Here is a 12,721-nt window from a genome sequence, read left to right on the forward strand (position 1 = left end):
TAGATCTTTCCATGGCCTGCAGGCTCTTCCGGAGCTGTTCCTGGCCCCGTCAGACCTCCCCGCCCACCCCCAGCTCATGGCTTCAGCCACATCCTCTTCACTGGTTCCCTGTAGCCGAGCCCTGCCCATCCTGAGGCCTCGTCTGTGCGGCTCCTCCCCAGATAAGTTATTTCCGTGTCTTGTTCTGCACTTAAATGCCACCTCCCTAAATTTAGAGGCCTCCCTAAGTAGCAGGTCTAAAATACTTTCCTACACCCTCCTCACACACTCCTTTCTCTTACTTGGCTTTATTTTCCTGTGTAAGAGTTTCATTCTCTTATGTATTTATTTGTTTGTCTCCCGCCTAGAAGCCAAGGGCTTTTTCTATTGCCTGGCACATAGGAGAGTCTCAAATGTTTGAAAAAATGAATTTGTGAATGAATGGACAGGAGATGATTATAATGGAGGTCGCTCACACCCTCTGGTGGGGGGGGTGGGGGGGGGTGGAGAGCTGTGACCTTATCTCTCATAAGAAGGGCACCCTGGTAGAAGAGAATGTAAAAAAAGAATGTATATATTTATATTGATACGTATACGTATAACTGAATCACTTTACTGTATACCTGAAAGTAACACATTTTAAATCAACTATATTTCAATAAAAATTTTTTAAAAAAAGAAGGGGACCATGGTTATCAATAAGATATCTTAGTCATGTCAGCAAAGCGGGCCCAGATATATTTCTGAATCGAGCATATGATGGTGAAGAGTCATATCCCACCAATGTTAAGAATTAACGAGCTGTCTGTTCTCTTATGAGCTTAATGTATAAATTCTGCTGCTCTGTGCCGTTCAGATTTAGAAGTGAGGACGAAAATAATTGTGAAGGTGAGGGACAGGGCTGGGAACAATTTTGAAGCCTGCAACCAACGGGATTTTATTTAAAGGTGGCTCAGTTGGGCCTTATTTGATTTTATGACCTCTCTTCATCTGTTTTCTTGAATTACAGCTTGGAAATCATGATCATCCTAATTGTTCTACTTGTTATTAGAACTAACAAACTCATGGTGCCTGATGAGAAGAGAATGGGAGGATGTTAGCCGGGTCCAGTGAGGGAAAGAGAGAAACCCAGAGGTGGCCCCGTTGTTAATTACCCCTGAGCTTCCAGCCACTTGCCGGGGCAGCTCTGGCTGGTGGTGGGCTGCAACCACAGGAGAACCGTGCAGTGATTTGCCAAAGAGCTTTGTGGGCATGACTTCAGATACTGTGACAAGGATCCCTCAAGGACGTGCTGCCCTTAGAAATAACTCTTTGGGCACTGAGTCGAGACACAGAAAACATTCATCAACAGCCAGGGAGACCAGAGGGGCTGTGATGAGAGCACACCCACGAGGCGGGGACAGGAGGGGAGCAGGGGATGACAGCTGAAAGCACTGGCAGCTGCAGCGGAGGCCGAGATGATACATAGTGTGAAAGCCACGTTAGAGCAGCAGAATTGAGAGCACAGGGGAAGGAGGGGCCCTTTATAGAGGAGACATCTGAAACCGGTGGCCTCACTTCTCTCCCTTCTCCAACTGACAAAAATCATAGCCTATTAACTATCTCTATGTCTGCCCTCATTTTAAATTTTTTGCAAACCAACACCCAGACAAGATCACTGGGTGACTTTACATCAGTAAATTTTTATGAGACCAAGGATGCCCATTGTGGTGGTGTTTATATTTAAAAAAAAAAAAAAAAGAAAAAGAAACTGTGGGGCTTCCCTGGCAGTCCAGTGGTTAAGACTCCATGCTTCCAAAGCAGGGGGCAAGGGTTCAATCCTTGGTTGGGGAACTAAGATCCCACAGGCCTTGAAGTGAGGCCAAAAAAAAAAAATAATAGGTAACAACCTAAAAGTCCGCACGGGTTAAGTAAATTAGGTATATCATTCATAGGATATGCAATGGATCAAACATGCTTTGAAGGGCATCCCTGGTGGCACAGTGGTTAAGAATCCGCCTGTTAATGCAGGGGACACGGGTTCGAGCCCTGGTCCGGGAAGATCCCACATGCCGCGCAGCAACTAAGCCCGTGTGCCACAACTACTGGAGCCTGCGCTCTTGAGCCTGCGTGCCACACTACTGAAGCCCACGTGCCTAGAGCCCATGCTCCGCAACAAGAGAAGTCACCGCAATGAGAAGACCGCGCGCCACAAGGAAGAGTAGCCCTGCTCTCAGCAACTAGAGAAAACCTGCGTGCAGCAACGAAGACCCAATGCAGCCAAAAATTAAATAAATGACTAAATAAACTTATATTAAAAAAACATGCTTTGAAAAAACTTGAATCATGTGAGAAAAATGGTCATGGAAATATTAAATGAAAAAGTGAGTTATTAATCAGTTTATACCACATTTTTTCCAATTTGTTAAAATATGGTTCTATGTGTATGTAAAAAGACAGGAAGGATACATATCAAAATGTCAACAGCGATTGTATCTGAGTGGGAAGATTACAGGTGATTTTTATTTTCTCCTTTGTGTTTTTCTAAAATTTCCAAAATTTCTGCAATAAATACTTATTATTTGTATAATGGGAGAGTCATTAAATTTTTTTGACAGAATCAGTCAGTCCATCACCTAGAGATTCAACCTATCTGAAATGAATGCTTTGCAGAAAATGGAAGACACCCTCTTTCCCCTTGAGGATACTGCTCTTGCTGTCTAAACCAACCGTGGTTTAATAGAAAAACAACATTTTGTTTTAGAGGCAGCAAGAAGCTATGCGATCTTGCATGAGTCGTTAGATAATTTCCAGGTGAATTGACAGCCCCTACTGTGTTAGAAAAGACCCAAGTCCAAGGTCCAAGTTCCTGCTCGTCCCCTTGAAACCTGGGACAAGACGGTCCATTTGCAGTCAGTTTCCCCATGTATAAATGGAGAGCATGCTTGCTTTTCTGTTCACCTCACAAGATTATTTTTGCATCCTAAACCCCTACATTACATGGAAAGTAAGGCAGGGCCATTGTCACAGAAATGCTATCAGGACTCCTTTCGACACAGGCCATCTTTTACTGGAAGGCCAGAGGGGAGGCTGGTTCAGATCGATAAATCCCTGCGGAGATGAGCCATGATTCACTCGGTGAGTCACGGAGGCCAATGGCAGAGGAGGCAGGAGCCCGCCAAGGTCTGCGGCAGGAATGCAAGTTCAGTCTTTTCCCAAACAGTGTGGGCTTCACAGTAAATATTTTGACTGCTCTGCCATCTGGCAGTATCAGTTCACAGCCAGCCTCGTACTTCCAAGAGATTCTTGGCCATCTCAACAGAGATGGGGGGCGAATTGCTTTGTAGTTCTACTTAGCCAACACTTGGCTTCAGGGTCACAGCTAGGCAAACTGGTCAAGCTGCTGGCACTTGACATCAGCACCCTCAAATTTCCCTTCTTTATTCTTTCCCCATCTTCCCTTGACCTACATGCTCTCTCCGTTCTCACTTTCAAAACACTTTCTAGTAGTCATTTACACACTAGTAAGAATTTGAGTCCCCAAATCTCTTCTCCCAATAGCATTTTTTTTTTTTTTTTTTTTTTTTTTTTTTTTGCGGTACGCGGGCCTCTCACTGTTGTGGCCTCTCCCGTTGCAGAGCACAGGCTCCGGACGCGCAGGCTCAGCGGCCATGGCTCACGGGCCCAGCCGCTCCGCGGCATGTGGGATCTTCCCAGACCGTGGCACGAACCCGCGTCCCCTGCATCGGCAGGCGGACTCTCAACCACTGCGCCACCAGGGAAGCCCTCCCAATAGCATTTTAAGCTCATTTCTTATGGTATAATAAAAGACTCTCTAGTGCTCAGAAAACTGAAGACAGTAGTGAATGGGTGGAAGGAGATGGGGGAGGTCAAGTGAATTTAGGGGAGATATTGCTCACTTTCCCTCAGGCCAGGGTCACCTATGTTACTGAACCCAAATTAAGTCCTCTTGCCTGACATGCAGTAAAGCCAATCTACTGACACTGGGTCGTCATGAAGGAAAGTACCACGTTTATTGCAAGGCACCCAATGTGGGACCAAGAAAGGAGGACTGGCAGCTCATGCTAAAAAGACCTGAACACCCCCATGGCTATTGGAGAAGGGTTTTTTTGGTTGTTTTTTTTTAAATTCTTTTATTTTTGGCCACACCACACGGCATGTGGGATCTTAGTTCCCTGACCAGGGATCGAACCCATGCCCTCTGCAGTAGAAGCGTGGAGTCCTAACCACTGGACCGCGAGGGAATTCTCTGGGGAAGAGTTTTTTTTTTTGTTTTCTTTTTGCGGTGCGCTGGCCTCTCACTGCTGCGGCCTCTCCGGTTGCGGAGCACAGGCTCCGGACGCGCAGGCTCAGTGGCCATGGCTCACGGGCCCAGCCGCTCCGCGGCATGTGGGATCTTCCCGGACCCGGGCACGAACCCGCATCCCGTGCATCGGCAGGCGGACTCTCAACCACTGCACCACCAGGGAAGCCCCACACTTGCTTTTCTTGAATGTTTTATTTGAAGGGAAAAGCAGATAACTTCCAACCTGAGTTTTCAGTTCAAGGTGATTGATGCTCACATCTCAGTTCCCATCACCTCTTTTATCTGCTGCTGGACCCCTTCTCCTGACTTCGCCTTCCTTTCTGAAAATGACGTCCTGCTTTCCCACTCATTTTCCTGCCCACCTTCCCCTGCTGCACTGCCTGCCCCTAAGCAGGTCCCTCCCCTCTTACCTAATTTCTTTGACTCGGACATTGCACAGAGACCAATCACTTTTGCTTTAAGTCTTCACAATGTACATGCACCCCAGAAGATAACATTTGTCCATTCTTCTTGATGCAAATGAATTTATCAGATGCTTTCCTGGAAGCAGGTTTTGTTTTAGAGAAATGAAAGAGGAGGGAAACTCCCAGAGCCGGTGATTGTGTACAGGAGCCTCGAACAGAAAAAAGTGGTTCAGAAAGGTGAGATCAGGGGTAAGTTTTCATTTTATTAAACCAGAGCCCTCTGTCTGCACTAACGCTTCTCAGCTCCCGGCTGCCTTAAGGATTGTGGGCAGTCCCGGCTCTGTCCTTCCCTTTCACTATCAGTCCCCCAAAAGGGGTCAAGAGGACATTTTGGTACTGGTTTCAAACCTCTATCAGCTGCTGTTGGTAGGCACAGGAGAGGTTAGAGGAGCATCTCTTTATGGCTCTGGGTATCTGGCAGAAATAATGACCCAGGGTCAGTCCCGGGGCCTGGCACTGGACTGGGGTCCCCTCTGCCCTGTCCCCCAGGCAGGGCCCTAACTGGACGCCACGTGAATCCCAAGGGATGGAGCCTCACAGGGTCTGAGACACAAGGCTCGCGTTCCTGTAATCAACCAAACCGCTCCTGTGGGGCCTCCAGACTGATTGTAGTTTCCTTTGTGTGCAACTTAGAATCCCTGCTTCATATTTGGGTCAGAGCAACGGGAGGGGCACAAGACTTGCTTTAAAATTAGCCTCAAAGCTCATTGTATAACAGCTCCCATTGTCACTAAACGGAAGGCTTCCTGGGAGGATAAGCCAGCATTTGTAATTAAGTCTGTCTGGTGGAGTTATCTCGGAGAAAACCCTTTCAGTTCACCAGGACTCAACGTTTCCACCTGTAAAACTTTGTGTGAAAGAAAAGAAATAAAGGGCAACAAGAGTAACCACTTCATCCAGACCCCCTTCCCCCAACCACCACCACCACATACACACACACACGCACATATACACACACACACTCACACACAAACTCACAGTCACATATACACTCACACACATACACATATACACACACATACATACACACAAACACACATATACACTCACACACACATATACACACACACTCACATATACACACAAACTCACAGATATACACTCACATATACACACAAACTCACACTCACATATACACTCACACACACATACACATACACACACACATATACACTCACACACACATACACACACTCACACACAAACTCACACACATATACACACACGGTTATTAGGGTCATCAGCAGATAGAGAAAAACATCCCATCTAGTCCCCAAAAGATAGGACAAAAGCAGAGAAGGAAAGAAATGCTTACTTCCTAGATCATGCCATCAGCAGAGTCCAGTGTTGATGTTCTGATAGTTTAGTGAGCTTGGAGAATATAGTTTAAGTCTTAAGTAAATAAACTTTTCTAACTATTTCTCCCGGGACAGGGAGATATTCTTCACACAAATTCAAAATCAGCAAAAAGAAACTAACAAAAAAACATCCTTAGGGCTCTCTTTCTCCGAGGACAGATAGTTTCCCCAGATCTCTGATTCATCTTGGCAACATCTGCAAATAAACCCCAATGACCTAGAGGCTAAAGAGGTACAAAGAACTATGTGTGATTGTGTGGGCCTAAAATGTTTCTTTATAACAGGAAAGGGTGTTCCCATGATCCACTGAGTTAGAAGAATAGGCAGTTGTAATTTATACCTCACTTCTGAGATGGTGATAAGGAGCTGAGGGTTGGGGGAGAGGGCACTGAAAGAATTGGGCCTCTTTTTAAGTATGGGGGCAAAGAGCAAGTGACACTCGGCCAGAAGCCACCCAGCTGGATGAATCAGGCAGGGAGGCTTCCATGAGTGCTTAAAGGAGGTCTTTGTAGTCAGAAAGACCTGGGACCAACCCCAGCTTACAAGACATGCAAGCTACTTTGTCTGTTTTAACTTCACGTTTGCTCATCTGTAATATGGGGATAATAAAAGCACGTATCTTATGAGGCTGTTGTGAGGCTTAAATGAGATAATGCTGGTAAAAAAAAAAAAGTGTGGGGAGCTTAGCAGAGTGCCTGGCACATAATCAGGCCTAATAAATGCTCAACATATTAGTAATCATTGTAATGAGCCCTAATTTCCTAGGGCTGCCATAACAAATTACCACAAATGTGGTGACTAAAGACAATAGAAATTATTCTCTCACAGTTCTGGGGGCCAGAAGTCTGAAATCAGATGTTAGCAGGGCAGTACTGCCTCCGAAGCCTCCAGGGGAGACTCCTTTCTTGCTCCTCCAGCTCCGGATGGCTGCCAGCATTCCTTGGCTTGGAGCTGCATCACTCCAACCTCTGCCCCCTGGTCACATGAGCCTCCCGCTCTCCTCCCTCTGTCTCTCCTCTGTTTGTCTTATAAGGACACTTATCCTCTCTCACCCCAGGCCCTGCAAGTGTCAGCACCTTGCCTGACTGTGCTTCTGGGTCTCCATCTATACCACAGGGAAACCTCTGCACTTAATGAGAATTTTCTTGATTTAGAATGTCTTTCTTGGGACCTCCCTGGTGGCGCAGTGGTTAAGACTCTGAGCTCACAATGGAGGGAACCCGGGTTCAATCCCTGGTCAGGGAGCTAGATCCCACGTGCATGCCACAACTAAGGAGCCTGCCTGCCGCAACTAAGACCCAGCGCAACCAAATAAATAAATCAAATATATTTTTTTAAAAAGTTGATAGAATGTCTTTCTCTGTCCCTTTGGCAGGATGACACCTTGCCCATCCAGGAAGAGGATTAGCACTGTTGGTCTTCCAGGGTCATCGAAGGAAGTTCACAGAAATGCATGCAGACCATGGGTAGCTTTGGGGAACGGCATCTCCTAAACTAGCGTCCTTGGGCCATTGGTGCTTGAAACTCAGGAGAGCCCTCAGAGATCCACCCTCACTCGTAAAAGCACACAGCTTTTGTTCACCTCTGTGGCCCCCTCATCATCTAGGTCCTAAAGTTATAAATGAACAGCTCGTCCAGCAAGACGCACAGAGGCAGCTAGGTACAGCCTCTTCTAACTGCCCATTTCACTCTTTCCTTTCCTCACTTAGAATATTTCTAAACTACCTTTCACTCATTCCTACAGAATCATTGCCTTTGTTTTCAACCATGTGTTGTATGAAACTCTGATGCTGCTGGTATAAAGTTTAGGATCTCTTGGGACTCCCCTGGTGGTCCAGTGGCTAAGACTCCACACTTCTAATGCAGGGGCCCGGGTTTGAACCCTGGTCAGGGAACTAGATCCCACGTGCCGCAATGAAGATCCTGCACACAGCAACGAAGATCCCGCGTGCCTCAGCTAAGACCTGGCGCAGTCAAATAAATAAATAAATATTTTTTTAAAAATAAGAAAGTTTAGGATCTCTCATAGTTAGGGGCTCCCCAGTGCCGCATCTGAGTCCCAAGGTTTTCACATGTGAACGTCTGTCTCCTGGAATACGTGGGATGCAGAGTGGGAGGTGGAGATTGGCCTCCCTGGGCTGGGCAGCTGCTCGCTGGGCTCCCTGCTGAGTGGGCCCAGGGCTGCAGATCACACGCCATCTGTTCTCCCAGCCCTGCTCCTGACCCGCCCAGAGGGACTCGCTATTCTAATGCACCCACCAAAGATGCACTCTTTCCGATCTAAACAAACTAATCTGTGTCGGCTTGACGTGGCCCTGCTTGGGTCCCAGAATCTCCACCGCCCTCCTTTTCTCCCTCCTTTACAAACCAGGGGTCAGAAGAGCTGACAGTAGGGCTTCCCTGGTGGCGCAGTGGTTGAGGATCTGCCTGCCGATGCAGGGACACGGGTTCGTGCCCCGGTCCAGGAGGATCCCACATGCCGCGGAGTGGCTGGGCCCGTGAGCCATGGCCGCTGAGCCTGCGCGTCCGGAGCCTGTGCTCCGCAACGGTAGAGGCCACAACGGTGAGAGACCCGTGTACCACACACACAAACCACCCCCCCAAAAAAAAAGAGCTGACAGTTAACTTAGATGAAGTGAAATAAGATAATAGATCCTAAGCTGTTTACACTGCAGACAAGCCTGTCACCTGCCCAGGTGAATTGCCTTTTGAAGCCTGTGCTTGCAACCCCTGAACAAATGGACAATAGCCAGAGTGCAACCCTGAACAAATGATCCTGAGCTGTCCTGACCTGGAGGCCAAGTTAGAGACCGACATGCAAACCAGCTGGACTCTCCTGGTGGCTCCTTGATAGCCCGGAAGCTCCAGCCAAAGGACCTGGCAAAGGCTCCCTCACTGAGGGTCCTGGCAGGCTGAGAAACTCTGCAGGCTCTTGGGCTTCACCTACTGGCTCGCCGCTTCTCCTCGCTGGTTTCTAGTCTTCACCAGTGGTTCTCAACTAGGGATGTTGCCCCTCAAGGGACATTTGGCAATGCCTGGGGACATTTTTGGTTGTGACAACCTGAGGAAGGGTGCTCCCAGCATCAGATGGGTAGAATGCAGGGATGCAGCTAATCTTCCTACAACACACAGGACAGCCGCAGGATAACAAAGAGTTATCTGGTCCCAAACGCCAACAGTGCTGAGGCTGAGAGAGACTCCGTGTATACCTGCACTTGGATCTGTTTACTGGAATTTGGTTCTTCCTGTCTTATTGAAACCGAGCAGGACCCTGTGGGGCTCCTGGGCGCGAAAGCCTTTTGGTCCCCCATTTCTTGTGGGCAAGACTGCAGCCTCCACGACCTTCCCTGAGTTCCAAAGGGCAGATTCGAACAGTTGCTAATCAAGGGAGGAGCAGCCAAGAAACCACCTGAGGCCCGGAACCAGAGAAGCTCATCAAGAAGATCACCTGTGACCAGATTAGAGGAGTGCAGGCCCTGCACACACCCTAATCTTGTCAGCAATCCCACCCTTGAGCTATTGCTATAAAACTCACCAAATCTTCCCACAGGAGCCCGCCGTGGCCCCCTTTGCCTGGAAAAGCAGTAAAGCTATTCTTTTCTACTTCACCCAAAACTAATACAGTCTTGCTTTTTAAATGATGTGAGTTTTAGATGTTTAGTTCTGTTTTGTGAAGGGAGGATACATAACAGAAAAAAGCAATCCCACACTAAGCCTCCATTCTGCTTGGTGCTTCTAACACGGTTAACTAGTATTGTCCTATTTTTGTTCATGTTGTCACTTATCTCCTTTCTTGGATTTTTCTTCATATCAAGTCTCCCTACCTCTTTGTACCCCGCAAATTATTAAGCCTAATTTCAATTTTTCGTAACATCCTTTAGTTTCTCAACCCCTGCACTTCTTTAAACAATAGATTTCATCCATAGGGTAGGCAGAATAATGCCCACCCCCACTCCCAAAGATGTCCACACACTAATCCCCAGAACTTGTGATGTGTTACCTTACATGGCAAAGCAGCAGATGTGGTTAAGTTAGGGACCTTGGCGGTGTGGGGAGGTGGAGGGTGTGGGGGGGTGCGGTAATCCTGGATTATCTGGGTGGGCCCAACCCAATCACATGGTTCCTTAAAAAGGGAGACGTTCTCCCAGTTGTGATCAGAGAGGCAGTGTGACAGGGGGAGGGTGGTCACTGAGATGCAGTGTTGCTGGTTTTGAAGATGGCCGGCGGGGTGGGGGGGGCCGGGAGGCAGGGGCGGGGGGCGGAGCCACGAGCCAAGGAATGTGGGCAGCCCTTTAGAAACTGGAAGATGCATGGAAGTGGACTCTCTCCCAGGGCCTCCAGAAAGGGATACAGCCTTGCTGACACCTTGGTTGAGCCCAGTAAGACCCAATTCGGAGCTCTGATCTCCAGGACTCAATTTGTTGGTGTTTTAAGCCACCAAGTTTGTGGCAGTTGGTAGGCAGCCGTAGGAAACTAAGGCAATCCCACATTTTCCATCCTTCATATTCATTAAGATATTCCTTTCCTCTTAAAGCTATTCTTGACTTCTAAAAGACTTTTCTGTCTTAAGCCTTTTTCTTTATTTCTTGTCTCCCATTAGCAAAGAGTTATCCAGACATTCCTTCCTGATGTTTCTAAGAGCTGTGAAGTTGCAGGTTTTTAGTTTGTTGGGATGCAGCCTGGTGATAGCCTACAGATCTCATTTTGCAAGTAAGAGCAGGAACTTCAGAGACGGCAAGCCCTTGTCAAGTTCACTCCATTATCAGACAGCAGACGGGAACCACACCCCATGTCCTGACCCACCAACTGCTCCTATTTTCATTTCCTTCCCCATAGAAAAAATAGGACTATCTCATTGATTCGGAAGAGCATACTTACTTTCTCTGACTATGGGGGCTCTGAAAATATACTCCTAATTGATACTGTATGGATCAGGGTTTCCTGGCAAAAGTCCCATGGAAATTAGTTCAGGGAGGTACTCCAGGAAAATTGTTTTAAAGCTTCTGCTGTCAAATAACTTGGGAGACACAGCATGTTTAACCTTGTCTTGGAAAGTCATTATATACATAAGCATAATAAAACTTCACAGAAGTCCCATAAAAAGAAACAAGTTCTAACCCAGAGTTTACCCTTTTCATATCATACCCATTTGCCTGCAACAAGAAATGCTGGTGTGGAAAGTCTCTCCGTGTGCTTCCTTTGGCCCTTCAGCTATTGTGTAGTTGGTTTAGTTCAGGATGTGGACTTGGCCTGAGTACACAGTGTGGGATCCTTTGGGAGTTGAGCAGGTGAATGCTGAGACAGACTGCTGGTTACCACCCATTCTTCCTTTTTTCCTTATTAACTGAACCCCATTTTATTTGGGTCAACAAGCATTGAACTAAAACTATGATTTCTCTCAGACTCCTTTGAAGTTAAGTGTGGCCATAGACATAGTTCTGGCCAATGAGATGGGAACAGAAGTCTATAGAGGAACTGCTGAAAAAGCTCCCACATGCACATCCTCTTCATCTTTCATCTTCTTCCTGCCTAGAGTACAGAGGCAATACCTGGAGGTGCAGCAGCCATCTTGTCACTGTGAGGTCAATAGCCATTTACCAAGGGTGGCAGAGAAGAAAGCTAGCAAGAGCCTGAGCCCCTGGTCATGTGGAATCATCTCACCAGCTTTGGGCAGCTTCTGGTCTACTGGAGAATGTGAGAAAATAATAAACTGCTATCAGGTTAAGCTTCTGTGGCCAAGTTTCTGTTCCATGCCATCGAACATCTTTCTAACTGAATCGTGGTTCAATATTTATTTCTGAGTCTCATAGAATTTTGCTCTGTGAGTATAGTCTTGGCTTTCTTTATGAAAGGCAGTTACTGGGGAGAGTATAAGACGTTTACAGAGCACTCCAGCACCAGCGTCAAGTCACCCAAGTCAGTGGTTCTCTAAGTTTGGCCCCAGACTAGCAGCATCAGCCCGACTTGGCATCTTCCTAGAAATGCATATTCTTGGGACTTCCCTGGTGGTCCAGTGGTTAGGACTCTGCGCTCCCAATGCAGGGGGCCCGGGTTCAATCCCTGGTCAGGGAACTAGATCCCACATACCGCAACTAGAGCCCGCAAGTCTCAACTAAATATCCCACACGTGGCAACGAAGATCCAGCATGCCGCAACTAAGACCCAGTGCAGCCAAATAAATAAATAAATAATTTTTTTAAAGAAAAGAAAAGAAAGAAATTCACATTCTCAGGCCCCACCCCAGATCTGCTGAATCTGAGACTCTGGGGGTGGAGTCCAGCAATCTGTGTTTTAGCAAGCCATCTTGGTGATTCTCAGGTACACTGAAGTCTGAGAGTCACTGACAAGTTAAATATGTTACCTTCAGTGAGTTCAAACCCAAGGCAGGAAACACTTTGAACAAAACAATTGCGTCTGAACAGTAAGACCCATGCCAACAGCTAACAAATCACAGGCTCTCTGGGAAGAGGTGTCCTGCTGTGCCCTGACAACTCAAACTGAGATAGAAGTAAAGGTAATGACACAAAGAAGCACCACCACTTGACAGCAACGTTAATCGTGGCTCATGTTAGGGTACAAAGGGGCCACGGTTGCAATTTTGACAGGAAACCTTT

General features: G+C 47.2%; 1 non-coding gene across 1 annotated transcript; it reads left to right on the plus strand.

Annotated features, from left to right (window-relative positions):
- The first annotated feature begins 12,106 nt into the window (after nt 1-12,106).
- TRNAG-CCC (transfer RNA glycine (anticodon CCC)) lies at nt 12,107-12,179 on the plus strand. The gene has a single exon. It is a non-coding gene; the product is annotated as a tRNA-Gly (tRNA).
- The last annotated feature ends 542 nt before the right edge of the window (nt 12,180-12,721 follow it).

Source organism: Physeter macrocephalus, chromosome 18 (genome assembly GCF_002837175.3).
Source record: "Physeter macrocephalus isolate SW-GA chromosome 18, ASM283717v5, whole genome shotgun sequence".
Classification (NCBI taxonomy): Eukaryota; Metazoa; Chordata; class Mammalia; order Artiodactyla; family Physeteridae; genus Physeter; species Physeter macrocephalus.